Source organism: Equus quagga, chromosome 2 (genome assembly GCF_021613505.1).
Source record: "Equus quagga isolate Etosha38 chromosome 2, UCLA_HA_Equagga_1.0, whole genome shotgun sequence".
In the NCBI taxonomy this organism is placed as follows: domain Eukaryota; kingdom Metazoa; phylum Chordata; class Mammalia; order Perissodactyla; family Equidae; genus Equus; species Equus quagga.
In genome coordinates, this window is record NC_060268.1 from 132,055,651 (window position 1) to 132,081,090 (window position 25,440).

Consider the following 25,440-nt stretch of genomic DNA (forward strand, 5'->3'; position numbering starts at 1 on the left):
TTGACCTCAGAAACATTTAAAGCCCAGCTCATCCATTCATAGGCTGTATAATTTCTGATAAATTTAATTAACCTACCTAAGTTTCCATTATTTTATCTGAAAAATTGGGATGATAACATCTTCTTTACTTTGTTGTAACAATTGAAATAATTAAAGACAAAGCTTCTACCACAATGCTTGACCCACAGGAGATCCTCAATAAACATTAATTACCTGTCATTACATTTTTCTTCTCCCAAGATTCCCTTTAAACCATGAAGATATATTCCCATTTTACAAATGAGTTTACTGAGTCAATGATGGGCCAAGGTCTTGCTCAGGTCAATCTAGCTGGCCAGGGTTTAAAATGGGACCCAGTTCTCAAATGGAATCAGAATCTATGCTTCCAGGCCAACAGTCTGGTGTTGTTTCCATGATGCCCAAATCTCCACAATCTCTTCCATTCATCTAGCATTTATCAAGCATGAACTACACAAAAGCAGATTGCTGACTATCCCTTACGCCACCATGCTCCTCTCATGCCATATCTCCCTCCAGAAACAGGATGTTTATAGCGTCATATAACTTGAGAATTGAAAGAGATCTTAAGGGTAATTTACTTTAACTTCCTACTGAGGACTGGAATTCCCTTTATAGCATCCCTTATTTGTGGCATCTAGCTTCTGTTAGGACATTCCAGCACAGATGATGAAAATGCTGTGGTTCTGGTGACATGGTCTTAGAAGTCACTCCTCTTTTGGTTGCTGGTATCAGAAATTTAACTCAAACTACCTATGCCAGAAAGAATATATTTCCTCATATGTTAATTTCTGGATTTAGACCAGGCTTCAGGCATTTCCTGATCAAGGGGTTTGACCGCTGCCATTAGGATGATCTCATTCTCTCTGTTTCTTGGTCCTATCCCTGAACCAGTCACAATATCACAGGAGTGCAAAACTCTGACTTGCCAAGCCCAAGAGTCATATTCAATCCTGTTGTCAGGGGTAGGGTCAGTGCCCCTAAACTGTAAGATCTGAGGGTGAGAAAGGGGCAGCTCCCCAGGAGAAATCAGGATAATACCACCAAGAAGAGGGAGAAATGGAAACTGAGCAGGCAAAAACAACAAATTCCACCACAGTGCTATCTTATTCCATATCCTGAGTCAGAAAAGGGACTTAAGGACTTCTTTCCTAAAACTTTGAAGGTTAAAATAAAGCCAACAGTTGGAACATGCCCTGCATTATATTTCTCAGGAATTCTTTGGTTGCAAGTAACAAAATAACCAACAAATACTGGCTTGAATAATGTAAGGTTTGTTTTTCTTACAGAGAAGGTGAGTGATTTTTGGTCCTGATTCAGAAGCTTAACAGTGGCAGGTTTCTGAGTTGGTGACTTTGAGGTTCTCCTCGTGTTTCCCCATGGCAACAGAGTGGTCACACCAACTTGAGTCACATGTCCTCAAAGGCAGGAAGCAGCAGGCAGTGTAGAGCAATTTGTATACTTCTTTTTGATCTAGAAGAGAAATCTCTTGCCCAGAAACCTTCAGAAAACTTCTCTTTCCCTCTCCTTGGCCAGAAGTGGGTCACATGGCCACGTCCAGCAGCAGAGGATGTTGGTATCTGCCTTTCCAGGCTCCAGAGTGGGAGGCAGGCAAAAGGGTGTCACGGTTTTGAGTATCAACATCGTCTATGATACATGTGTTAGCAAATGTGGTTTTGATCTTTCTTCTTTCCACTCAACCAAATAAGGCAACATGACCTATTAGATCTGAAAAGAATAGGTCTTGACCCCATAATCCCAGGATCTCCATAATATTCCAAAAGAGTAATTAGACCTTTTCAAAATAGCAATTGAATTGCAAACTCTACAAAAAGAGAAATCAAAGTTCATGTTTATATTCCATAGACACCAGCACAGTGCCCAGCAAATTGCAGACAATAAATATTTTCAACTAGACCAAAATGTCCTGCTCAGAGGTAGTCATTTTTCTATTAATAGTCAATATTAACCACAGACCAAAATTTCTCTAGTTGCTCTTCTAGGGCTTTCCCTTTTAGAAGTAGCTGGTATTAGTTCACACATAGCGAACCATTTTGCTGGATTTTTGTATGTTGGTTTGCTTGCTGTTTCTCTATTCACCAATAAAGTGGTCTGTAAGCAGAGCAAATTTCATTAGCCACATAGTCTAATCCAGTGGTTCCCAAACTTAGCTTTTAGATACAGATTCCAACTCATCAGCCTCAGAATGTCTGATTCCATGGGTCCCGGGGGGCGCTGGGGGGGGGGGGGGGGGGGGGGGGGGGGTGGCAACTGCCTTTTTTTAAAATCTTCTGATTTCAGCTGAGTTTGGAACTACTGGTCAAACCGACCAAACTAATCAGTTCAAATAGACTAAAAAGGTCTATTTTCATTCACACTTTGCAGTCTATAGGCATCCTGCTGTCAAATGGTTGCCCAGCAACCCAGTGACTACTTTAACTATTGAGAGACCTCAAACAATTGAAACCCGTCTAAAAAGATAGGGAATGTCTTATTAATGGGGCCTTCTTGAGAAGGTAATTTTATTGCCTGCCATGTTGACAATAAAATTTGCCAAGTTCTGTGTCTTCCCAGAAACCAGTCCAAAGACAATTCACAAACCAAAGTCATCAACTGCTTCTGCCTCCCCAGCAGGAGTCTCACTCCCACTCCCTATAGACACATGACCCGTATCAATGATGAACACTGAAACATCACCTTGCCTAGATTTATGCTCAGTCAGATACATGAAGATTCCTCTTTGTTCCTATCCACTTAGATTTAATGTTTTGCCCAATTTCCGTAGTTCAGTGGTCTGCAAAACCTCTGAGATTATCCCTCCCTCATAACTTTTTACTACTCCACCTTAAATTGGAGGCCTCATGACCCAAGATGTCAAAGCAAGCCCAGGATCAAATTCTCATTCATTTATCCAACCAACAGAAAGAATAATCTGCCTCAGGGTGCATTCTTTTCTCCATATTCCCAATAAACACAGTAATGTACAGCAAGAAAAGCAAGTGTTTATTACAACCTATTTCTAAATCCCTGAGCATTAAGACTTAACATTTCTTGCCTTGTCCATTTAAATTAGGTTTTTTTAATCAAAGCATAATTGTCTATATATAACATCTATCTCACTGAAAAGTCAGTATGTGACTCTATCTTTCTATGAAACACACAAGCAAGTGATCTATAAAGAGGAGACTTCACCCAAGCAAGACAGGCAGGTCCCCATGTTTTCAGGGCAATAGCCAGTATTTTCGGTCCTTGTTAATTTCTCTTGAAGAGGGAACAAAAGGCAGATTGATTTCCCCACAGAACAAGCGGTAGGCCTCCACCAGGGGCCTCCAATCCTGGGAGAAGGAGATTGTCAACGAGGAGGTAAATTCTGGCTCCTGACTGCTCTGATAACTTGTCCTCCCTTTCTCCTTCCCTTCCTGCCACTTTCAGTTAACTGGAACGTCAAAAGAATAATAATTCAGCAACACAGCATGGTTAATAAAATCTAATGTAAATGCGCATCAGTCTCAGAGCAAGGAAACAATCTCCCCACTGTATTTAATATTCCTCATATCCTTCTGGAGATGTTACACTTCCCTTTGGGCTACTTGTTGAAAGAATAAAAATCTAGAGATAAGTGAGTGTAACAATTAGAGTTCAGGATCTAATAAGGAAAACAAGATAATGTTCCATGGTTTGGGGAAGCTGGGAAGTTGCAGGGGGTGGGGTGACAAAATAACACTTTCTAAATGTGTGAAAAGCTACGAAAGTGATATAAACTGAGTATGAGCAGACGGAAATAAGCTAAATTATAATAAGAGATGTGGCGATTGGACAGTGGGAAAAATATTTTAATATTAATTGACGCTAGTTATTGAATACAGTCATCATTATCTGAGAAAACAGGCTCAAAGACTTGCCCGAGTTCTCACAGGTAAGCATGCAGTAAAGTCAGGGTTTGAGCCCAGGTCTGGCAGACTCCAATGTGCAGACCTTGTACATTATTTCTCCATGGAGGGCTGGGTGGGTTTGCAGAGAGACATGGAAAGAAACTGACACTATGACTTTATTTTAATACCTGCCCTCCGCTAATCAGAATGGCCATGGCTTTGCCACTATTTATTAAAAAAACTCTAAGCTAGAATATGTAGGCCTGCTATGGCCAAGCAATGGGAAAGTGTGATAGAGCGCATTATTGTGGAAAAACATTTGCTTCTGCCCCTGGGGTCTACTTCCCTGTGAGAAGATTATACATCTCACTCTATTGACATTAGGTTTGGTCATGTGACTTGTGTTGCCCCTTCTTGCAGAAGCTTTGTACATCCCCACTCTGCTGAACTCAGGAGTATCAACGTGACTTTCTTTGGCCAGTGAAATGTGGGCAAAAGTAATGAGTGTCAATTCCAAGTAAGAACTTTTAGAGACAGTTTATGTTCACCATGTCTCATTTCCTCCTGCCGCAGGCTGTAATGACCCAAATAGAAGCTGCTCTGTCAGCCTGAGCATAGGAGTGAGGGCGTCATCAAGTGGAATCATAGCCAACCCATGATGGACATTCAGTGTGAGCATGAAGTAAACCTCTGTTGTTGTAACCACTAAGATTTCAGGGTCATTTGTTACTGCAGCATAGCTTAGTGTAATCTGACTGATAAGAAAACGTGACTCTGATCTTTGCATTCTAAGACTTCTGAAGATCAGAGTGTATGGGGTTAATACAGGATGGGTGGCTATTTCATCATGACTTCTTCATCCAAACCCTTTGATCTAAACCACTTAATCCAAACCCCTTCCTCCCAGTCCCACAAATTGGGTCAAAAGTGAAAAATGTAATTTTTTAATCCACATGTGGACTGTCTCCATAGGTTCTGGTAAAAAAAAAAAAAAAAACGATGAAAGTACTGCCTAGAATTGGAGATAGTCTTTAAGAGCAATCTCTTCGTAATCAATCAAGCATGGATTCTAATCCACTGGTCATCACATGTGAGATTTTGGGCATATCATTTCCTGTTTCTTCAAACATGGTTTGCTTATTGGTAAAACAAGGACAATAACAGTATTGTGGGGAGTATGGACTCAGAGAGGTATTGTAGCAAGACCACCAATCATCAGGGAAATGCAAACCAAAACCATAACATATCACTTCATGCCTGTTAAGATGTCTATTATCAAAAGACAAGAGATAACAAGGATTGGTGAGGTTGCAGAGAAAAGGGAACCCTTATTCACTGTTGGGAATGTAAATTGGTCCAGCCCCTATGGAAAACAGTATGAGGTTCCTCAAAAAGTTAAAAATAGAACTACCATGTGATCCAGTGATTTCACTTCCAGTATTATATGCAAAGGAAACTATCTCAAAGAGATATCTGCACCCCCATGTTCATTGCAAAATTATATACAAAAGCCAAGACATGGAAACAAAGTAAGTGTCCATCAATGGATGAATGGATAAAGAAAATATATTTACAATGGAATATTATTCGGTCATTAAAAAGAAGGAAATCCTGCCATTTTCAACAACATGGATGGACCTTGAGGGCATTATGCTAAGTTAAATAAGTCAGATAGAAGAAACAAATAGTGTATGATCTCAAATATGTGGTATCTAAAGAGAGCAAACTGAACTCATAGAAACAGAACAGATTGGTGGTTGCCATTGGCAGGGGATGGGGGTGGGAAAAATGGCTGAAGGAAGGGGGTCAAAAGACATAAACTTTACTTCTAAGATAAACAAATTCTGAGGATGTACTGTACAGCATAACTATAGTTAACAATACTGTATTGTATATTTGAAAGTTGCTAACAGAGTACTATAGATCTTAAAAGTTCTCATTATAAGAAAAACAATTTTGTAACGGTGAGGTGATGGATGTTAAATAAATGTATTGTGGTAATCATTTCACAATATATCAAATCATTATGTTGTACACTTCAAACTTATACAACATTATATGTCAATTATGTCTCAATAAAACTAGAAAAAATAAACAAAAGCTCTAAAGTGAAAAGAATAAAAGATGGATACTGTGGGGATAAAATGGGACAAAGCACGTAAAAGCCCTCAACAAATGCTAGTTACTTTTATGAACAGAGGCACAGGAGGGATAAAAGGATAAATCACAGTCTAATAGGGATGACAAGATAAATCATAAATAATAATAAAGGCAAAATGTTATAAAGGCTTTAAGAGTGCCACAGATAAAGTGCTAGAGGAGAAAAGAGAAAACAAGTATAGCTCTAAAGAAAGGGGAGAGAAATCAGAGAAGACTTCACAAAAGAGGTGGCATTTGATTTGGGCCACTTATATTATTCAAAACCCTTTAAATAGGGATCTATACTCTAAATTTTTCCTAGATTTAGCCACAAGAAAATTTTTCTCTTTCCTGAAAATTTACAGTCCTTCTCTTCAACAGACATTGAACTATGACCTGTCGTGCTTCCTTCTTTGCTTTTGAATATTAGAAAGGTCTGGACAAATGTAATGTTTGACTTGGGTCGTCATCTTAGACTTTGTTCTCCCCTCTCTTCCTTATGGCTTCTGATTTTGCTCTTGATCGTTTTTCACTACATGTTGTAAACCTAATGCTTTATCTTTATCGTAAGCTGCCTCAGTCCATTCTTGCGCATTGGTAGTGTATATGTTTTAAATAAATAAAATATATTTCTCATCTTCCTCCTAGTCTTTTTTTAGTCTTTTATTTTGGTAACTTGTTCAAGGATAGAGAAAGAGATTATTCATTCTTTTATGGTTTACACAGGACTTGATAGAATGGGCAGTACGAATGATCAAGTCAGATTGGTACCCTATACTGTGGGGTTAGTAATTAAAGTACTAAGTGATGATTTTCAGGTTAAAGTCAATTAGCGTCATTTCTCACTTAGCGAAAAAGAAAATCAGCACAACAAAAAGGCAGGTCACCATTACTCAGCTGAACGGGCAGTTTTAAGTTAAATGGCACGTTTTTAGGTTGGGGGAGGTACCAGTAGGATTACCACCTTACTTCTTTAAAAGAAAAGAAAACTTTTTTCAAGTTAAACCTGGGGAGTGATCTCTCATATTCCAAGTACAAAACAACTTGATCCTTTTCAATAAGAGAAACCCCAGCTCATTTTTCTGCAGAAAAGTAAGGGAGAAACCAAGGATTTACAGGAGACTGTGTATAAGAGCAAGTTAGAATTTCAATGTTTGCATTAACATGTCCAGGACAAATACCAATTTCAGAATTCTTCTAAGGGGCGCAATTAAATTGATTTTACATCGTCTAAGTAAAATAAGTAAGGCTGTAATATATAGATAGTAACACCATTAGCATTCTTGTCAGTAGATAAAAAAGCAGTTCATAGGAAAACATATTATCAGCAAAACAAGAACCCAACAGACTTATTTGTGTGAATTGACCATTTGAAGCCCTGAATTGTTAATTTCACTTTAGTCATTGCTATAATGCCCTTTCAGAAAACCTACAGGAAATGTCCAAGACATTTTTAAAACTAACATAGCCAATCTGCTAATTATATCCAATAATTGTTAACAGAATGGCAAAATAATATATCCTTGTCAAAATTAAACTGCCGTTCAGAACAAGTAGTAAAGAATTGCAGAGAAAGCTTTCTGTTCATTGAAACACAACATGTTTACTGCATAACAAGGAACTATTCTCTGGCAAAAAGAAGAGATTGGAAAACAGTTCACTGGTGACTTGTAACTCAGTTTTTCAGAAATTTTTATAGAAAATGACATGTTATATAACTTATGATTTGCAGTAATATAATACCACGCCCATTTCATAGTTTACCTTTGCTAATACTTGCTTACAGGGAAAAATAGAAAGTATGTGGTGAAATTACAAATATACCTCTTTCCCAAAGATAACCACTGTTGATCTTTGGTTTATCATCCTGGTTTCTTATCATCATACACTGTTTTATGAGCTAATTAAACTATGTTCACTAAAAAGCATTTTATGAATTTGTTTCCATATCAATACGTCATCATTCCCCATTACTATATGGAATTCTATTGTTTAAATTTAACATAATAAATTTAATAAACCCCTATTACTGGAGATTTTGGACAGTACATTGGCTGCTATGAATATCATAGTACAATTATCTTTACATATATTATTGATTCCTTCTGATAATTTCCTCTAAGTGGAATTTTCTATGTCAAAGAAAAAGCACATTTTTAAGGCTTTTAATAAAAATTTTATAATTGTCCTAAAAAGGCTATACCCATTTAAACTCCATAAGCGATATTAGAAATTATTGACATTCCCTCGTGCTCTCCAGCACTGGATATTATTACTCTTTTTTAAATCTTGGTACTTACAACATTTATGTTTTAATTTCTGAATAAGTCTTTCTTAGTTAAAGATTAGGTTGGACCCCCAGAGTGAGGTTCATCAAGAATTCTCTCAGAGGGTTCTGGTCAAGATGGCGCTGTGAGCAGACGTTGAACTCGCCTCCTCCACGAACACAACCAGGTTACAACAATTTTGGGAAGAATCACCCTGGATTGAAAACTGAAAACTGGATAAAAAGAACACCCACGACAAGGGACAGTCCTGACGAAAGCAGAAGAGGCAGTAACTCTGGCCGGAGAGGAAAAAAGCCACCTTTGGGAGCAGCAGAGCTTCTCAGCTGGCCAGGCAGGAGCCAACCTAAGGAACTAGCCCTCCCTGGAGGAGTGAGGTCTGGAGCGGGGGCGATACTGCTATAACCATCCTTCAGACTCAGCCCAACTGAGAGGGGGATCTTACTGTCTGGCTTTGCTGGCTATTAACTGCAGCAAGGACACCCCAGAAAAGCTATCGGCCGAAAGCCGAAAAGATGCGGGTCTTTCCCCATGCACAAACTCACTCATTGCAGCAACCTAAAATCACCAGAGAGAAGGCTGACTGTCCTTTGGTGAAACAAGACTCACCTGGTGGGCTCTGGGGGCATCTCGGTGAGAGGAGGATCCTCTCCGGAGACTGAGATTGTGGGGGCCGTTGTTCTGAGCTGGTCCAGGAGTGCTGATATGGACACACCAGTGGGGGCCATTGAGGTGCGTCCTTGGGCTGTTAGCCCAGGGGTCTGCCACACCCACTAGAGCACAGATTTAATCCAGTTCAGCCAGGGCAGGCAACCCACCCCAGGGACTGGCCCCACCTAACAGCAAGCCCTCAGGCTACTTTTCAGCCTGCATTGACTGAGTGCCTTGATCCTCTACAGGCAGGCAAGGGTGTCTGCCTCTGTGGGGCAGGGCTTGTGTGAGGACCAGGTGAACTGTGGGGGGCATTGGGGCAGAGGTGGGGCCTCTGCAGTGTGGTGGTGGGGTATTCTCCAGGGGGTTGAGAAGTGTACATGGACCAGGACTGTGTTGACAGTGTACGTGGTCCACAGGGGGGTGAGGCTTATCAGCAGCAGAAGACTTGTGCTTCACAAATAGCCATAAAAAGGATCAGCCCCACCTTCCAAAGCCTGAAACAAGTGAGTGCCTCCATGCCAAGGGCTAGCCCCACTCAGCTGCACTCCTAAGAGAACTGACAACAGCCTTGTTGGCCTCAGGCCTATCACAACTGTACGCCCCTGAGCCTAGCAACCAGCTACACTGGGTACCAACCCAATTAAGAGGACACTTGCAGTAAGAGTGTGCTAATAGACTTTGGAGCCAACAGTGCTGAGGCCCCTCCAAGCTGGATTTACAAACAGCTGGCCAGAGAAGGAAAGATCAGACTCCCTGAGTACCTGCAGTGGGAGCAATCCTGCCACAGCAGAAGAACACAAGTAGCCCACAAAGGGGTCACTCCTGGTTCTTATGGTCTGGTGACAAGAGGGAAGTACACTGCTGGGCCTCATAAGGCATCTCATACATAAGGCCACTTCTCCAAGATCAGGAGCCATAGCTGACTCACCTAGTACAAAGAAAATAGCACAGAGAAAGAGGCATAATGTGGAGGCAAAGGAATACTTTCCAAGCAAGGGAACACTACAAAACACCAGAAAAAGAACTAAGTGAAACATAAACCAGCGACCTCCTTGACAAAGAATTCAAACAAAATATAATGAGGATGCTCATAGATATGCGGAGAAGAATGGATGAACACAGTGAGCACATCAGCAAAGAATTAGAAGATATAAAAAAGAACCAATCAGAAATGAAGAATAGTCAAAATGAGAAATTCACTAGAGGGACTCAATAGCAGAGTAGAGGAAGCAGAAGAACGGATCAGCAAGCTGGATGAAAGAGTACAGGAAATCACCCAAGCAGAACAGAAAAGAGAAAAAAGGATTAGACAGAATGAGAAGAGTGTAAGGGAACTCTGGGACAATATCAAGTGTGCTAACATTCGGATTATAGGGGTCCCAGAAGGAGAAGAGAGAGACAAAGGGGCAGAAAATTTATTTGTTGAAATAATAGAGGAAAATTTTCCTCATCTGAGGAAGGAAACAGACATCCAAGCTCAGGAAGTACAGAGAGCTCCAAACAATAGAAGCCCAAAGAGACCCACACCAAGACATGTTATAATCAAAATGTCTAAAATTAAAGATAAAGAGAGAATCCTACAGGCAACAAGAGAAACACCACAAGTGACATATAAAGGAAAGCCCATCAGGCTGTCAGCGGACTTCTCAGTCGAGACCCTACAGGCGAGAAGAGAATGGCACGACATATTTGAAGTACTAAAAGGAAAAAACCTACAACCAAGAATACTCTATCCATCAAGGCTGTCATTCAGAATGGAAGGAGAGATAAAAAGCTTCCCAGACAAGCAAAAATTAAAGGAGTTTATCACCAAGAAACCAGTTCCACAAGAAATGCTGAAGGGACTTATTTAAGTGGGAAAGCAATGACCACAAAAAGAGATAAAAGAAAAAAATTATCAAAAAAACCCAAAACAACAACAAGAAAAAACAGGCAATAAAATCACTTGTAAGGTAAAGCACCAGATCAACTACATGTGAAGGAAATATGAAGGTTAAAAGACAATAAATACGTATTTATCAATAGCTACTTTAAATTTCAATGGACTAAATGCTCCAATCAAATGCCATAGGGTGGCCAACTGGATAAAAAAACAAGATCCATGTATATGCTGCATACAAGAGACACACTTCAGACCTACAGACACTCACAAACTGAAAGTGAAAGGATGGAAAAAGATATTCCATGCAAATGGCAAAGAAAAGAAAGTGGGGGTAGCAATACTTATATCAGACAAAATAGACTTTAAATCAAAAACTGTAATAAGAGACAAAGATGGGCACTACATAATGATAAAGGGAACAATCCAACAAGAAAATATAATGCTTGTAAATATCTACGCACCCAACATAGGAGCACCTAAATATATAAAGCAATTATTAACAGACATAAGAGGAGAAATAGACAATAACACAATAATAGTTGGGGACTTTAACACTCCGCTTACACCAATGGATAGATCATCCAAACAGAAGATCAATAAGGAAACACTCGCCTTAAAGGACACATTAGACCAGCTGGACTTAGTAGATATATACAGAACATTCCATCCAAAAACCACAGAATACACATTCTTTTCAAATGCCCATGGAACATTCTCCAGGATTGATCACACATTAGTCCACAAAACAAGTCTCAATAAATTTAAGAAGATCGAAAAAATACCATGCATCTTTTCTGACCACAAAGGTATGAAACTGGAAATCAACTACAGAAAGAAAACCAGAAAAGCGACAAAAATGTGGAGATTGAACAAAATGCTACTGAACAATGATTGGGTCAAGGAAGAAATCAAAGAAGAAATAAAAAAATTCCTGGAGACAAATGAAAATGAAAACACGACATGCCAAAATCTGTGGGATACAACAAAAGCGGTTCTACGAGGGAAGTTTATAGCAATTCAAGCCTACCTCAACAAAGAAGAAAAATCCCAAATAGACAATCTAAAAGTGCACCTAAAGGTACTGGAAAAAGAACAACAAACAAAGCCCAAAATCAGCAGAAGGAAGGAAATAATAAAAATCAGAGCAGAAATAAACGAAATAGAGACTAAAAAAACAATAGAAGAAATTAATGAAACCAAGAGCTGGTTCTTTGAAAAGATAAACAAAATTGACAAACCCTTAGCTAGACTCACCAAGAAAAAAAGAGAGAAGGCTCAAATAAATAAAATCAGAAATGAAAGATGAGAGATTACAATGGACACCTCAGAAATACAAAAGATAATAAAAGAATACTATGAAAAGCTATACGCCAACAAATTGGATAATCTAGAAGAAATGGATAAATTCTTAGAAACATACAACCTTCCAAAACTGGACCAAGAAGATGTAGAAAATTTGAATAGACTGATCACCAGTAAGGAGATCGAAACAGCAATTAAAAACCTCCCAAAAAATAAAAGTCCAGGACCAGATGGCTTCCCTGGTGAATTCTACCAAACACTTAAAGAAGACCTAATACCTATCCTTCTCAAACTCTTCCAAAAAGTTGAAGAGGAGGGGAGGCTTCCTAAGTCCTTCTACGAAGCAAACATTATCCTGATACCAAAACCAGACAAGGACAACACAAAAAAAGAAAACTACAGGCCAATATCACTGATGAACATCGATGCAAAAATCCTCAACAAAATACTAGCAAATCGAATACAACAATACATTAAAAACATCATGCATCATGATCAAGTGGGTTTCATTCCGGGGATGCAGGGATGGTTCAACATCTGCAAATCTATCAACGTGATATACCACATTAACAAAATGAAGAAAGAAAATCACATGGTCATCTCAACAGATGCAGAGAAAGCATTTGAAAAGATACAGCATCCATTTATGATAAAAACTCTAAATAAAATGGGTATAGAAGGAAAATACCTCAACATAATACAGGCCATATGTGACAAACCCACAGCAAATATCATTCTCAATGGAGAAAAACTGAAAGCTATCCCTCTAAGAACAGGAACCAGACAAGGATGCCCACTGTCACCACTCTTATTTAACATAGTTTTGGAAGTCCTAGCCAGAGCAATCAGGCAAGAAAAAGAAATAAAAGGGATCCGAATTGGAAAAGAAGTGAAACTGTCACTCTTTGCAGATGACATGATTTTATAAATAGAAAACCCTAAAGAGTACACTAAAAAACTTTTAGAAATAACAAAGGAATACAGTCAAGTTGCAGGATACAAAATCAATGTACAAAAATCTGTTGCATTTCTATACACTAACAACGAAGTAGCAGAAAGAGAAATTAAGACGACAATCCCATTTACAATTGCAACAAAAAGAATAAAATACCTAGGAATAAGCTTAACCAAAGAGGTGAAAGCTCTGTACACTGAAAACTATAAGACATTGTTGAAAGAAATCAAAGAAGACACAAAGAAATGGAAAGATATTCCGTGCTCTTGGATTGGAAGAATTAACATTGTTAAAATGTCTATACTTCCTAAAGCAATCTATAGATTCAACGCAATCCCTATCAAAGTTCCAACAACATTTTTTACAGAAATAGAACAAAGAATCCTAAAATTTATATGGAACAACAAAAGACCCCGAATAGCCAAAGGATTCCTCAGAAAAAAGAACAAAGCTGGAGGTATCACACTCCCTGATTTCAAATTATACTACAAAGCCATAGTAACCAAAACAGCATGGTACTGGCACAAAAACAGACACACAGATCAAAGGAACAAAATTGAGAGCCCAGAAGTAAACCCACACATTTATGGACAGCTAATATTCGACAAGGGAGCCAAGAGCATACGATGGAGAAAGGAGAGTCTCTCCAATGAATGGTTTTGGGAAAACTGGACAGCTACATGCAAAAGAATGAAAGTAGACCATTCCCTTACACCATACACAAAAATCAACTCAAAATGGATTAAAGACTTGAATGTAAGACCCCAAACCATGAGACTTCTGGAAGAAAACATAGGCAGTATGCTCTATGACATTGGTCTGAGCAGCATATTTTCAAGTCCCATGTCTGACCAGGCAAGGGAAACAAAAGAAAAAATGAACAAATGGGACTACATCAAAATAAAAGCTTCTGCACAGCAAAGGAAACCATCAACAAAACGAAAAGACAACCTAACAACTGGGAGAAGATATTTGCAAACCACATATCAGATAAGGGGTTAATATCCAAAATATACAAAGAACTCATACAGCTCAACAACAAAAAAACCAACAATCCAATTAGAAAATGGGCTAAAGATCTGAGGAGAGATTTCTCCAAAGAAGATATACAGATGGCCAACAGGCATATGAAAAGATGCTCAACATCATTAGTCTTCAGGGAAATGCAAATCAAAACTACAATGAGGTATCACCTCACTCCGGTCAGAATGGCTATAATTAACAAGACAGGAAACAACAAATGTTGGAGAGGGTGTGGAGAGAAGGGAACCCTTGTTCACTGCTGGTGGCAGTGCAAACTGGTGCAACCACTATGGAAAGCAGTTTGGAGTATCCTCAGAAAATTAAGGATAGATCTACCATATGATCCAGCTATTCCACTGCTGGGTATTTATCCAAAGAACTTGAAAACACAAAGGCATAAAGATACTTGCACCCCTATGTTCATTGCGGCATTATACACAATAGCCAAGAAGTGGAAGCAACCTAGGTGCCCATCAAGGGACAAATGGATAAAGAAGATGTGGTATTTATACACGATGGACTACTACTCAGCCATAAGAAATGACGAAATCCGGCCGTTTGTGACAACATGGATGGACCTTGAGGGTATTATGCTGAGTGAAATAAGTCAGAGGGAGAAAGTCAAATACCATATGATCTCACTCATAAGTAGAAGATAAAACCGACAAAAAAAACAACACACATAGCATTGGAGATTGGACTGGTGGTTACCATCGGGGAAGGGGGAAGGGGAGAGGGCAAAAGGGGTGATTAGGGTCACATGTGAAGGGATGCACTATAATTAGTGTTCGGGTGGTGAACATGATGTAATGTATCCAGAATTTGAAATATGATGTACACCCGAAAAAAATAAAAATTTTAAAAAATAAGTAAATAAAAAAAGAAAGAAAGAAAAAAAAAGAATTCTCTCAAACCTAGTAGCTTGCAGTGCAGTTGTAATCGCGCGTGTTCTTCAAGAGAGTATATAGTACAAGTGCATGTTCTACGTCCCTCCTCATGGGCTTCTTAACCTGACGTTACCGCAAAGTTGCCTGACCTATTTCTGGGATCTTACTACAGAGCACATCACCTGCAGTTTGCACAGACTAGTAGTCAGACGTAAGCTCCTCCAGGCCCCTAGGGTACATTGCCGCTTCGCTGAACTAAATGATACCCAGGTATCTGTAATTTACTTAGCAGTATCCCAGTGTGTCAGAAAGGTTGAAGTACTCTCCAGCATAAAGTGCTGTAAAGGAAGAATCTTATTCACTCCTGAGATTTAGAAGAGAGGAACTTAACCTTTATGCTTAAGTATTTCCGATGTATAAATTAAAAGAAAACCGGTTGCAATTATAAATGAGCATTGTGAAACATAAATTGTGAATGTCAGGGCTGAATACCATTTAAATCAACCATGACTATTTCTGTAGCTCTAAAGGGTCTGTCTTAACTAAAACCTTCCTTTTCCCATAATTAGAGGTTATGAGGCAAAGGTATTTACCTTGATTCTGTAATTCTGCAACAACAAAAAGGTCTGCTAGGTTTCTGTGATAAAGAAAATAGGAAATGGGAAGCATGCCCTTTAAATACCAACTCCTAATTGCAAAGATGTGAATATGTAAATCCAATTACATACACTTAAGGATTAGATATTAATTGGATCTACCTTGATATAAATTGTACAGTCAATTCTTTTATTAGAAGAGATCATGACTTTCCATTTTGGCATTTGGTAATAACTGACAAAATATCACAGGTTCTCCCTTCCTCTGAGATTTGCCAAGATGACATTACAGCTCGCACACATTAAATATCTTTGTCCTGAACTCAGAATACGTGCTAATACTTTACTTGAAAGGAATAAAAAAAGTGATCATATTAATATGACCTCTTAATCACTGGGCGTTTAAATAGACTCAGGGCCACATACCCTAATTGGCCGACAGGCAGTAAGAAATGGTCAGATGGCAGGAGACAGAGAAGTTTTTTCAATATACAATTTACAGAATGTTCTTTGGAGACTTGCACATCTTTGCTACTGCCTCACTGACACCACGCAAGCATTTGAGACCTCTTAGCATCCTTCTACATTCTCCTATACCTGTCCTTATGGTAATTTGTTGATACCAACTGTGATGGTTAATTTTATGTGTCAACTTGACTGGGTTAAGTGATGCCCAGATAAATGGGAAAACATTATTTCTAGATGTGTTTGTAAAAGTGTTTCTGGAAGAGTTAGCATTGAATTTGTGAAGTGAGTAAACCAGATGGGCCTCCCCAGTGTGGGTGGGCATCATCCAATCCATTAAGGGCCCAAACAAAACAAATAGGAGAAGGAAGAACAGATTCACTTTTTCTCTGTTTGAGATAGAACATCCATATTCTCCTGCCCTCAGACATTGACAGTCCTGATTCTTGGCCCTTGGAACTTGGACTTAATTATACTACCAGCTTTCCTGTTTCTCCAGCTTGCAGATAGCAGGTTGTAGGTCTTCTTGACTTCCATAATCACATGAATCTGTTCCTATAATAAATATCTCTATAGATAAATAGAGATAAAGAGGATAGATATCTATATATCCTATTTGTATTTATATACCCTATTGGTTCTGTTTCTCTGAAGAACCCTAATACACCAATTTACTCTCAGTTGAATGTCATAAACTCAATCCTACTGTGGGGGACTGGAATTGGCCACCCCAAGATATGTTTCTTTGGCATGAGGATTATTTTGGGCTGGTTACTTTTAAAATCTGCAGACATGAGAGAAACTCTGAAAAGTAGAAGTTGCCCTTTGTTAAGAGACATTTACATTTATAAAGGAAATCTCCATCTATAAAGGTGTCTCCCTCTCTGTACCAAGAAGAGGAGGGGACGACCTTATCTCTAGAAACTTATCAATGCCAAAGGCAAGGACTTAAATCTGCATAATAAGCTTACTCTTGTTTACTTTGCTTTTCTGGTAATCTCCCATAACTGGCTCCCCCCACCCACAACATCCTCCTTTTGTCTTTAGCTGAGGGTGGTATTTAAGGTGAGAGCTTCTGCCATTTTGGTGAGTTGCTCAGTTTTTCTGGGTCTCTCCCGTGTATACATGTTATAAAGCTTTGTTTAATTTTCTCCTGTTATTCTGTCTTGTGTGAATTTAATTCACTGTCTGGCCAGAAGGACCCAGAGTGGGTAGGGGAAATGTCTTCATCCTCTGTACTACAAATAGAAAAGAATATTCATTAACATAGTCATTCTATGGTGGAAGGTATGCTGGAAGGTACAAAAACGAACAAGAACATCTGGAATTTGACAGATTTGAATTTTAATTCTGGGTCTGAAATCTATTAGCTGGGTGACTCAGAAAGTTACTTCACCTTTCTAGCCTCATGTTCTGGTCTGTGAAGTCAGAAAGTGATCACATCACACAATGGATGATTCAATGAGATAGTTTATGTAAAATTCCTCAGGCACAGAAAAGGTGTGCTAGTGACACCTCCACCTTCATTATCCTCAAGGAGCTTCTGATCTGAGGGAGGTGGGATGCTGGAGGGAAGACACAGCATAATAAGACATGTTCCTAAGTAGAATATGATTGCAATTTAACTCAAATGACACTCAGATATGCAAAGAAAATATTTTTTCTAACTGAACTGATGATCCCCACAAGTCTCCCACTCATCTGGGTAACATGGAAAAGAGAAGAAAAAAATATTAAATTTGATAATTTAGAGTGTACCAATCTCTTCATGTTGAATTAGTCTCTTTGGATGACTTGGTCTCCTTCAAGTAAATGCTCCAATTTTACATGCCTTTCTCCCCCTCACCACCTTTGGGGGTGCTCACATGACTTCATGGTGGTGGTTGCCCAGATCCTTTCCATGGCCTTCAGATCACTGCTGGTCCCTGTTTCAGAGTACTGGTCTAACTTGCCTCCTGGATCACTGAGACATAATGAGACTCTTCTGAGCATTTGAGCATTGTAGTGGCACCTACTTACATTTAGAGCCTTTATTCCTATCATTTTCCCCCAGCCATTAAATGTCTCCATCTGCAGCCTCTTTATTCCAACTCCAGGTCTCTGCTGGTTCAGCAAGCATTTCTTGGTCCACCAACTGTCTCAGTGGGGTGCATGGCTTTTTTGTCCCCTTGCACCCTCTCCACCTGCTGTAGTGGTCTGAAGGTCTCAGCTCAGGCTCATCTATAGAGCCCACTCCCTCTGCCAGTGGTGTTCTGCCCCATCCAAAGCATGTTGTATGTGGCCAGTACAAGGCATCCTCTTGAACCTGGGAAAGTGTGCCAATAGACCATTCCCACTGCCTCAACAATCATAAGGTTCTTGCACATTCTCAAAAATCCCTTTTCAATGTGACTGCCCTCTCCGCTATGCCCCTTATGCTCCCCCAACACACACACAGGGTTCCAATCTCAGAAGGAGAAACTAAGGTGACATGTCTGACCTCACTGCCCTTCTCCTACTCTGTCTTTTCTCTCTCACTAAAATCAGGATATAAGAAGCCAGCTTTTCTTGCATCATCCTGCCTGGTAGGATCTTTTTTATGTCATACTCTCCTTCTTCCCAAGATGCCATTTTCTATCTCTTTCCTTGGAACATATTGGTCGATGGAAAAAAGGGAGGGAAGCTGATTTGCCAACGTGGGAATTTAAGTCAGAAGATGTTTAGAAAATAGTTTGGCTACTGCACTAGTGATAATAATATAATGTAAAGTGTGGTAAGTGCAGTATGAGAAATGGAAATCCAGAGTTCAGAAATCAGTGGTAATTAGATGCAAATTGCAAACACTACAAACACAATATCACAAGTAACTAGACACATAGAGACCATCTCTGTCCAGCTTTGAAGATAATATGTCCTATTTAGAAAGTCCTGAGCTCTAGATCCTCATTTCTTATACCCCTAAGCCCAAACATGCCCTGGCCCAGATCCACTTCTTCTGGATGTGTAGTTGTGAGCAATCTCACTTTGTCCCAAACTGCTTCCACCTCTGGTCAGGGTCTCTATTCCCTTGAGTTGCCCTGCAATTCCAACTCAGGAAAGAGTAGCTCTTGTCTGCAAACTCAGTTCTTATGGTAGATAACAACCAAGTAATCCTGACTACAGAGGCCAACAGATTTTCTCTGTCTGTAGGATTCTTGACACTGTTCCCTTTTCTCTTTACCCAGCTATCTTCTATCTCCAATAGATGTCTTTGTTCCCTTTTACATATATTTAGATTGAATTTACAATCAATCTCTCTACAATTAGATAAATCTTGATATTGCTTACCTGAAAATAAAAAGTCAACAGCTACAATATTTTACCATCCATTCATTCATTCAATAAATATTTATTAAGAGCTTCCTTTTGCCAGGCAGTGTTTTAAGCAGTGAGTATGTAGCAGCGAACAATGTTCTAACCTTCCTGGAGCTTACTTTCTAGTGAAGGGAAACAGACGATAAGCATGTAGGTAAGTAAATAGATAGATGGCTAGATACATAGATAATTAGGCAGTGGAAAGGGCCATGAAGAAAAACGGAGGCTAAGGAGAAAGAGAGTGACAGGGTCAGGGTGGAAGTGCTGTTTTGTTTTGGACAGAGTGGTCATGGAAGACCTTTCTATAGGGGACATCGAGGAGAGGCCTGAAAAAAATAAGAGAACAAGTCATGTGGTTATCTTGAGGAACTATATGCCAGGCAATGAGTTGCCAAGACCCTGAGGATGAGCAGGTTTGATGTGTTCTAGAAACAGAAAGGATATCAGTATGTCTAGAGCATGTGGAGGAGGCAGGGAGAGTGGAAGGAAATGCTATCAGAGAGGTAGCTAGGAGAAAACCATGTAGGTTCTCATAGGCTGTGGTAAGGATTTTATGCCAAGTGATACGTCCTTTTAAAAACTTTTGAGCAGATTTGACCTATATTTTTTAAAAATAAATCTAGCTTCTGAGTTGAAAATAGAGAACCAAAATACCAACGGTGGAAACAAGAAGATAGTTAAGAGACAGCTGGAATGATCTGGGCAAGAAATGCTGTTTGAGACTGGGGTGAAAGAAGCAGAGAATAGAGGCAACAGTATTTGTTGGATCTGGAATGTGAAAGGAAGAGAGAGGTCAAGATGACTTCTAGATTTTAGGCCTGAGTGATTAGAAGAATGAGTTGTCATTTACTGAGAAAGAAGGCTAAGAGAGAAGCAGGTTGGGAAATTCATTTTTTAAGACATCTTAGTTTGAGATAACCAGTTAATATTAAATGGAGATGTTGAATGGGCAAGCGGCTGATGTGTAAATTTCAAAGGCCAAGTCAAGGCAGGATATATCTTTTTGGGAGTCATAGACAATATTTAAAGCATAAGAGTAGATGAAATCACCAAGGGAATGAATTAGATATAGAGAAGTAGAAATCAGAATCCTATGCCCACGGCATCCCAATTTATAGAGATCTGAAAGATGAGGAGAAATTTGCAGAGAGCAATGAGAAATAGCATCCAGTGAAGATGAATGAGAAAGTCTCTTAGCATAAATAAAGAAGATAGTATTATACCAATAATTTGTCAAGTTTTTCTATTATGGGTAATTTATTCTGCCTGGGCTCTGTGACAACATGTAAGTGAATTAGACAATGTTACTACTCTCCAAGAGAGTACCACGGAATAGATATACTAATCAGCCTTCTAAATTAGCTACCAATGAGTCTTTCCTCCTAATATTTACACTGTGTATAATCCCTTCTCTTGAGTATGAACTGGACCAAATGACTTGCCTCTAATGAATAAAATATGACAAAAGGGATGGGATGTCACTTCTGAGATTAAGTTATAAAAGATGGAGACTTTCGTCTTGCTAACATTCTCTCTCTGGCTCTTCTTACCTGCTTCTCCTGAGGAAGAGGGCCACTTGGCAAAGAACTGAGGATGACCTCAGTCAACCACCAGTGAGGAACTCAGACTCTCAGTCCAACAGCCCTTGAGTAAACTGAATTCTTCCAGCAACTACATGAGTGAGCTTGAAAGCAGATCCTTCTCCAGTAGAACCTTTAGATGAAACTGAAGACTCAAGATCAACACTTCAACACTTTGATTGCCGTCTGTGAGACTATGAAGCAGAGGACTCAATAAGCCGTGACTGCATTCTTGACCCATACAAACTGTGAATAACAAATGTTGTTTTAAGCCACTAGATTTTGAATAATGTGTTATTGAGCAATAGACAACAAATGCACTAAGGAAAATAAGATAGCACAGAAATCACTACAGTGCAAAGCAGCATTTATTGGGGCTCCCTTCCTCCATCCCTATTTCAGGCATCTAATGCTCTATAACAGTCATAATAATCTGAGTATAAATTATATTGTCATTGATTCCACTTTTCTCTGGTATAGCTGCAGTTTGGGTCTTATCTAAAAGTGAAGAATGAAAACAATCAGTGAATGAGGCAGAAAAAATATTTTAGATAAAAAGACTTTGCTGGCACCTTTGAATTAACACTGCAGAAGATAGCCAAAGACTCTGGCCCTGGTTTAAACACCTTAAATCATCTCATTTGTTTTGAAACTCCTCTCTTCTCTCCTGCTCACTTTTCAGCTAGTCCATCCCCACCTTGGTGACATAACTCTAATTTAAGCTTCTTGCAAAACCCATTATGATTTCCACTTCACTGCCCCTGAATGCTGTTGAATTAAGACGCCAGCATAATTAATAGACCAGCTTGCTAACACTATTTCTTTTTCACATCACAGAGGAAATGTCAAGTTACATTTCCTTTGGGAATCAAGACTACTAACAGATTTCACTGTCTTTTCTAAATTAGTTAAGAAATAACAAATAGGCAAAGACATACAGAAATAGTTAAAAATATTTGTTCATACAATAATCATATAGGCTTCTGAATAGTTTTCTTTAAAAAATATTTAAAGAGACTATGATGGTTAATTTTATGTCAACTTGACTGGGCTAAAAGCCCAAATGACTGGGAAAACATTATTTCCGAGTGTATCTGGATGGGTGTTTCCAGAAGAGATTATTATTTGAATTGGTAGACTGAGTAAAGAAGATCACCTTTCTTTATGTGGATGGGCATTGTTCAATCCACTTACGGCCTGAACAGTACAAAAAGATGAAGGAAGGGCGGATTTGCTTTTTTCGTTTGAGCTGGGACATCCATTTTCTCCTGCCCTGGAAAAATGGCCCTCTTGGTTCTCAGGCCTTTGGACTTGGACCAGGACCTACATCATTGGCTCCCCTGGTTCTCAGGTCTTCAGACTTAACTGAATTACACTACCAGCTTTCCTGTTTCTCCGGCTTGAAGACAGCAGATCATGGCACTTCTCGGCAGAGAGTGATTCTGTTTCTCTGGAGAATCCTGACCAACACAGGGATTTCTTGTTGCCCAAAAATAGTAGACTGATTTAAGCAAATTAATTACTCACTACAAATAATCAGAGGTATTCTGGATAAAATATAGCAAAAGGCTTTCTTAAGCACACAGCTGAATAAAAAACAAAACAAAACAAACTCGTCTTTTTTCCCTGGTTAAAATGAGAGGAAGGGGCTGGTTAAGTTTGCATGCACCGCTTCGGTGGCCCAGGGTTTCGCCGGTTCGAATCCTGGGCACAGACATGGCACCGCTCATCAGGCCAAGCTGGGGCGGCATCCCACATGGCACAGCCAGAGGCATTCACAGCTGGAATGTACAACTATGTACTGCGGGGGTTTTGGGGAGAAGAAGAAGAAAAAAAGAAAGATTGGCAACAGATGTTAGCTCAAGTGCCAATCTGTAAAAAGAAAAATTGAGGTGGCTGGCCCTGTGGCAAAGTGGTTAAGTTCGTGCTCACTGCTTCGGCAGCCCAGGGTTTTGCCAGTTCGAATCCTGGGTGAGGACATGGCACCAGTCATCAAGCCATGCTGAGGCAGCATCCCACATGCCACAACTAGAAGGACTCACAGCTAACAATACACAACTATGTATCGGGGGGCTTTGGGGAGAAAAAGGAAAGGCAAAATCTTTAAAAAAAAAAAATGAGAGGAAACATAAATCCAGGGTGGAAGGGCAGTAGGTTGTTCAATTCAGGGAGACTTTTCTCTAGATAAATTGGCATTCATGGAATTAAACTGAGAAGTAGGGACAGAAGTGATATCACGCCTGAATATAGGTCCTAGGGGCTGGGGGCTGAGGTTTTAAAGCTCTAGAGGGAGCAGAAGCCGTGTATATTAGTTTCCTTTGGCTGCTGTGACAAATAACCACAAACTCGGTAGATTAAAACAACAGAAATTTATTCTCTCACAGTACTAAAGGCCAAAAGCCCAAAATCAAGATGTCAGCAGGGCCAGGCTCCCTCAGGAGGCTCTAGGGAAGCAACTGTTTTCTGCTTCTTTCAGCTCCTAGTATTCACAGGCATTCCTTAGCTTATCGACGCGTCACTCAAATCTCTGCCTTCATCTTTACATTGCCTTTTCCTCTGCATGTCTGAGTCTTCCACTTTTCTGTCTTAAATCTCCCTCTGCTTCTCTGCTATAAGGAAACTTGTCGATCCATTTGAAGCCTACCCAATAACCCAAGACGATCACCTCATCTCAAGATCCTTAACTTAATCACATTTTCAAAGACACTTTTCCAAACAAGGTGATATTTACAGGTTCCGGAGATCAGGAAGTAGATATAACTTTGGAGCCATCATTCAGCCCATTACATGAGACAAGAGCTGGAATGACATCTCTGAATAAAGTGAGAACCCTCAAAACATGACCCAATCTGTGAAAAAAAAGATTAGAAAAATTCCACCCAATAGGCCAAAAAGTTTCAAGAAAGTTTGCTATCTACTCCAGGCACTGGATGGGGAAGAAATAAATGCCTTCTAAGAAAAATGTGAAAGGTAGAAATACCAAGGCCACACCACATGTGGGTGTGAGATCCAAATGTATGTTTAGCAGGTGGTATGAATTACAAGCGTGGAAGCTGACATGATTTTTCTAGAACCCATGAAAACCCTGGGTCACTAGAGAAGTGTAAAATCACCTTATAAGGACACAACCACAATTCAAGGAATACAGAATTCCCACAGAAATTATTTTACTTCGAGGAAACTGGAAGACCTAGGTTGGCGTTGCACATGTGTACCTGATCTGTGACACTACTGGGCAGCGTGGGCCCTGGTTCCCTACTTTAACAATAGAGGCTCTACCATTCCCCCAAGAAAGGCATTCCAGGAATACTACGAGAAATTAGAAGGCTATGGATAGAATACATATAAAACACATATACACAAAACACGTATACATATAAAAACACATAATGCATATCATAAACAAATATGCATGCACATTTTCCCTTTAGTCCAACATGTACAATGGTAAAAGTTGAAAGATTCTTCTGAATAGCTTAGCTGGTTCAGATACATTCAGAAGAGACTGTTCTGTGTCACAGGAAGCAAGAACAGTAGTATAAATGTGAGCGTTTGTCACCTTTAAACATCAAATGAAAAGATTTTTAATATTTAGAAACTCACCGACATTCCCCCTAGAAAGTCATTTCCAGATACCCTTTAAAAAGTGAATGTGTAATGGAAAATTTAAGATTCCTATTCAAGGCTTCATGCCACTGTACTTCCTTACTTTTGAAAATCAATAGAGGCTATTAATCATTTCTCCCAATACCCAGGGACTCCAGATGCTTTAAAGGTGAACTGCAAAAGTTTAGGAGGAGTGTTCAAGGAAGCCTGTGCCCACCATTGTAGAAAAACTACCCCAGCAGTTCCAGATAATCAGAGGCATTGTTAGTTATTAAATTAGTATGGCCGCATCTCTTGGGGCTCCACCTAGAGACCTCAGACTTCAAAGGTGTCACGATACAAATATAACCCTCAAATACTAGGCAATGAAATAATTGAAAGTCGGGCTTTTAAACAATGACTTTGCTCTCTCAATCATACGTAGCCCAGGGGCAGGAATATTTGGGGTTTATTGCTACTATCCTTAATGTCTTTCTCCTTTTTGTTTTGTTTGAATCTTTATACAATGTGATAATGTCATAGTCAGGTAGCAAGGAAAGTGCTACCAAAAGAAGAGTATTTGAGTGATAAGAGGCATTCTGACTGGGAGGGCTTCTTTTCCTAGAGTGAGAGGGTCAGGAAGAGGGTCACAAGAGAACTTCTGCAAGACAGGACCCACTTTATTATAGAGAAGTCCCTGTCTTGCACATATTTCTACTGCAATATATTTAGACGCATCAAAGAAAGATCAAACGCACCTGGTGAATTTGCAGTTTTAGAGCAACGGTTCTCAAACTGTAGTGTGCATCAGAATCCTCCGGGGGGCTTGTTAAACCGTAGCCCGCTGGACCGCCTGCAGAGTTT